Source organism: Hyperolius riggenbachi, chromosome 4 (assembly GCF_040937935.1).
Source record: "Hyperolius riggenbachi isolate aHypRig1 chromosome 4, aHypRig1.pri, whole genome shotgun sequence".
NCBI classification, from domain to species: Eukaryota; Metazoa; Chordata; class Amphibia; order Anura; family Hyperoliidae; genus Hyperolius; species Hyperolius riggenbachi.
Genome location: NC_090649.1, coordinates 432,499,155 through 432,505,154, shown reverse-complemented (window position 1 = coordinate 432,505,154; position 6,000 = coordinate 432,499,155).

The window sequence follows — 6,000 nt, the reverse complement described above, 5'->3', positions numbered from 1 at the left end:
ACATGGCATCCCAAGTTTATAGACATCTTCCTGGATAGACTCAATTTAGGATGGATGATTGGCCAAGGTTGTGAGTAGCATTTTCTTTATTACATGTATAGTAAGTATTCTAGAGTAATAATTACGTGTTTAAAAATGTTATTCCACTGTACTGCTGTAATATCTTTTTAGATGCTTGTAGTATTTTTCTGTGCATTTTGAAGTGTTTATTGAGTGATGTATTTAAATTGTAGTGTACTGCATGTTGTTTTTTGTGTAAAAGATGTTTTGCAGCATACTTCGTCCATAGATATGGAACATTTAAGAGATTCATTGGGTGAACATTTGGAAAAATCGCTTTTATGAAAATTGCCGACAGCACCGCATACATGCAAGAGTACAAAAGAGATGATAGCACCATCGGGTACAGCATGAGAAATGCGGAACTTTTTTGTTTGAAAACTGAGACATGGCGTCCCAACTTTATAGACCTCTTGCCTGGATGGACTCGACTTAAGATAGATGATTGGCCCAGGTTGTGAGTAGCATTTTTCTAAATACATGTATAGGAAACATTCCAGACTAATAATTATATGTGTAGAAATGTTATGCTACTGTACTGCTGTAATATACTGTCAGATGCATTAAGTTTTTTTGTGTGTTTAGAAGTGCTTGTTGATTGATGTATTTAAATTGTCACTTCCTGCTTTGCTGGTGGCCAGACAGGGGACATCGTGTACTAACGCGGTGTTTCCCGAAGGCCAGTTTTTGGTGGTGAAACAGGTGCAACGCACTGCACTGCTGACACCAATTTACAGTGTGAAACCAGCCTAAACGGTTCACAACCATATGTAACCTGCTTAGTACCAGTTTGGTTGGTGTTTGGTGTGGCTGAAGGGGAGGAGGAGGCCACAGGTACTCTGCAGGTTGCATTACTTTGTTATTGAATGTTGAATTGTGTCTGTATAGCTGACAGTTCAGTGTTTCACGATTCTTTTTTATAGTTGTAGTGTACTGTATGTTTTTTTTGTACAAGATGTTTTGCAGTATATTTCCTCCATAGATGTGGAACATTTCAGAGATGCACTGGGTGACAATTTGGAAAAAAATGTTTTTAAGAAAATAGACGACAGCACCGCATACATTCAAGAAAATACAACAGACGGGATAACACCATCGGATATAGCATTAGAAATGCGGACCTTTTGGTGGAAAACAGAGACATGGCATCTCAAGTTTATAGACATCTTTCCTGGATAGACTCAATTTAGGATGGATGATTGGCCCAGGTTGTGAGTAGCATTTTCTTTATTACCTGTATAGTAAGTATTCTAGAGTAATAATTACGTGTTTAAAAATGTTATTCCACTGTACTGCTGTAATATCTTTTTAGATGCTTGTAGTATTTTTCTGTGCATTTAGAAGTGTTTATTGAGTGATGTATTTAAATTGTAGTGTACTGCATGTTGTTTTTTGTGTACCATATTTTTTGCAGCATATTTCCTCCATAGGATGTGAAACATCTAAGAGGTTCACTAGGTGAATATTTGGAAAAAAATGTTTTTATAAAAAATAGACGACAGCACCACATACATTCAAGACAATTCAACAGACAGGATAACACCATCGGATATAGCATGAGAAATGTGGACCTTTTGGTGGAAAACAGAGACATGGCATCCCAAGTTTATAGACATCTTTCCTGGATAGACTCAATTTAGGATGGATGATTGGCCCAGGTTGTGAGTAGCATTTTCTTTATTACATGTATAGTAAGTATTCTAGAGTAATAATTACGTGTTTAAAAATGTTATTCCACTTTACTGCTGTAATATCTTTTTAGATGCTTGTAGTATTTTTCTGTGCATTTAGAAGTGTTTATTCAGTGATGTATTTAAATTGTAGTGTACTGCATGTTGTTTTTTGTGTAAAAGATGTTTTGCAGCATACTTCGTCCATAGATGTGGACCATTTAAGAGATTCATTAGGTGAACATTTGGAAAATCGCTTTTATGAAAATTGCCGACAGCACCGCATACATGCAAGAGTACAAAAGACATGATAGCACCATCGGGTACAGCATGAGAAATGCGGAACTTTTTTGTTTGAAAACTGAGACATGGCGTCCCAAGTTTATAGAAATCTTTCCTGGATAGACTCGACTTAAGATGGATGATTGGCCCAGGTTGTGAGTAGCATTTTTCTAAATACATGTATAGGAAACCTTCTAGACTAATAATTATATGTGTAGAAATGTTATGCTACAGTACTGCTGTAATATACTGTCAGATGCATTAAGTTTTTTTTGTGTGTTTAGAAGTGCTTGTTGAGTGATGTATTTAAATTGTCACTTCCTGCTTTGCTGGTGGCCAGACAGGGGACATCGTGTACTAACGCGGTGTTCCCCGAAGGCCAGTTTTTGATGGTGCAACAGGTGCAACGCACTGCACTGCTGACTCCAATTTACAGTGTGAAACCAGCCTAAACGGTTCACAACCATATGTAACCTGCTTAGTACCAGTTTGGTTGGTGTTTGGTGTGGCTGAAGGGGAGGAGGAGGCCACAGGTAAAGCTAACGTGTATATTTAAATCACTTTAAATATACCCCTGAGTTTTACTCTGCAGGTTGCATTACTTTGTTATTGAATGTTGAATTGTGTCTGTATAGCTGACAGTTCAGTGTTTCACGATTCTTTATTATAGTTGTAGTGTACTGTATGTTTTTTTTGTACAAGATGTTTTGCAGTATATTTCCTCCATAGATGTGGAACATTTCAGAGATGCACTGGGTGAACATTTGGAAAAAAATGTTTTTAAGAAAATAGACGACAGCACCGCATACATTCAAGAAAATACAACAGACGGGATAACACCATCAGATATAGCATTAGAAATGCGGACCTTTTGGTGGAAAACAGAGACATGGCATCTCAAGTTTATAGACATCTTTCCTGGATAGACTCAATTTAGGATGGATGATTGGCCCAGGTTGTGAGTAGCATTTTCTTTATTACATGTATAGTAAGTATTCTAGAGTAATAATTACGTGTTTAAAAATGTTATTCCACTTTACTGCTGTAATATCTTTTTAGATGCTTGTAGTATTTTTCTGTGCATTTAGAAGTGTTTATTCAGTGATGTATTTAAATTGTAGTGTACTGCATGTTGTTTTTTGTGTAAAAGATGTTTTGCAGCATACTTCGTCCATAGATGTGGAACATTTAAGAGATTTATTAGGTGAACATTTGGAAAATCGCTTTTATGAAAATTGCCGACAGCACCGCATACATGCAAGAGTACAAAAGACATGATAGCACCATCGGGTACAGCATGAGAAATGCGGAACTTTTTTGTTTGAAAACCGAGACATGGCGTCCCAAGTTTATAGACATCTTTCCTGGATAGACTCGACTTAAGATGGATGATTGGCCCAGGTTGTGAGTAGCATTTTCTTTATTACATGTACAGTAAGTATTCTAGAATAATAATTACGTGTTTAAAAATGTTATTCCACTGTACTGCTGTAATATCTTTTTAGATGCTTGTAGTATTTTTCTGTGCATTTAGAAGTGTTTATTGAGTAATGTATTTAAATTGTAGTGTACTGCATGTTGTTTTTTGTGTACCATATTTTTGGCAGCATATTTCCTCCATAGGACGTGAAACATCTAAGAGGTTCACTAGGTGAATATTTGGAAAAAAAATGTTTTTATAAAAAATAGACGACAGCACCGCATACATTCAAGACAATTCAACAGACAGGATAACACCATCGGATATAGCATGAGAAATGCGGACCTTTTGGTGGAAAACAGAGACATGGCATCCCAAGTTTATAGACATCTTCCTGGATAGACTCAATTTAGGATGGATGATTGGCCCAGGTTGTGAGTAGCATTTTCTTTATTACATGTATAGTAAGTATTCTAAAATAATAATTACGTGTTTAAAAATGTTATTCCACTTTACTGCTGTAATATCTTTTTAGATGCTTGTAGTATTTTTCTGTGCATTTTGAAGTGTTTATTGAGTGATGTATTTAAATTGTAGTATACTGCATGTTGTTTTTTGTGTACAAGATGTTTTGCAGCATACTTCGTCCATAGGATGTGAAACATCTAAGAGGTTCACTAGGTGAATATTTGGAAAAAAAATGTTTTTATAAAAAATAGATGACAGCACCGCATACATTCAAGACAATTCAACAGACAGGATAACATCATCGGATATAGCATGAGAAATGCGGACCTTTTGGTGGAAAACAGAGACATGGCATCCCAAGTTTATAGACATCTTCCTGGATAGACTCAATTTAGGATGGATGATTGGCCAAGGTTGTGAGTAGCATTTTCTTTATTACATGTATAGTAAGTATTCTAGAGTAATAATTACGTGTTTAAAAATGTTATTCCACTGTACTGCTGTAATATCTTTTTAGATGCTTGTAGTATTTTTCTGTGCATTTTGAAGTGTTTATTGAGTGATGTATTTAAATTGTAGTGTACTGCATGTTGTTTTTTGTGTAAAAGATGTTTTGCAGCATACTTCGTCCATAGATATGGAACATTTAAGAGATTCATTGGGTGAACATTTGGAAAAATCGCTTTTATGAAAATTGCCGACAGCACCGCATACATGCAAGAGTACAAAAGAGATGATAGCACCATCGGGTACAGCATGAGAAATGCGGAACTTTTTTGTTTGAAAACTGAGACATGGCGTCCCAACTTTATAGACCTCTTGCCTGGATGGACTCGACTTAAGATAGATGATTGGCCCAGGTTGTGAGTAGCATTTTTCTAAATACATGTATAGGAAACATTCCAGACTAATAATTATATGTGTAGAAATGTTATGCTACTGTACTGCTGTAATATACTGTCAGATGCATTAAGTTTTTTTGTGTGTTTAGAAGTGCTTGTTGATTGATGTATTTAAATTGTCACTTCCTGCTTTGCTGGTGGCCAGACAGGGGACATCGTGTACTAACGCGGTGTTTCCCGAAGGCCAGTTTTTGGTGGTGAAACAGGTGCAACGCACTGCACTGCTGACACCAATTTACAGTGTGAAACCAGCCTAAACGGTTCACAACCATATGTAACCTGCTTAGTACCAGTTTGGTTGGTGTTTGGTGTGGCTGAAGGGGAGGAGGAGGCCACAGGTACTCTGCAGGTTGCATTACTTTGTTATTGAATGTTGAATTGTGTCTGTATAGCTGACAGTTCAGTGTTTCACGATTCTTTTTTATAGTTGTAGTGTACTGTATGTTTTTTTTGTACAAGATGTTTTGCAGTATATTTCCTCCATAGATGTGGAACATTTCAGAGATGCACTGGGTGACAATTTGGAAAAAAATGTTTTTAAGAAAATAGACGACAGCACCGCATACATTCAAGAAAATACAACAGACGGGATAACACCATCGGATATAGCATTAGAAATGCGGACCTTTTGGTGGAAAACAGAGACATGGCATCTCAAGTTTATAGACATCTTTCCTGGATAGACTCAATTTAGGATGGATGATTGGCCCAGGTTGTGAGTAGCATTTTCTTTATTACCTGTATAGTAAGTATTCTAGAGTAATAATTACGTGTTTAAAAATGTTATTCCACTGTACTGCTGTAATATCTTTTTAGATGCTTGTAGTATTTTTCTGTGCATTTAGAAGTGTTTATTGAGTGATGTATTTAAATTGTAGTGTACTGCATGTTGTTTTTTGTGTACCATATTTTTTGCAGCATATTTCCTCCATAGGATGTGAAACATCTAAGAGGTTCACTAGGTGAATATTTGGAAAAAAATGTTTTTATAAAAAATAGACGACAGCACCACATACATTCAAGACAATTCAACAGACAGGATAACACCATCGGATATAGCATGAGAAATGTGGACCTTTTGGTGGAAAACAGAGACATGGCATCCCAAGTTTATAGACATCTTTCCTGGATAGACTCAATTTAGGATGGATGATTGGCCCAGGTTGTGAGTAGCATTTTCTTTATTACATGTATAGTA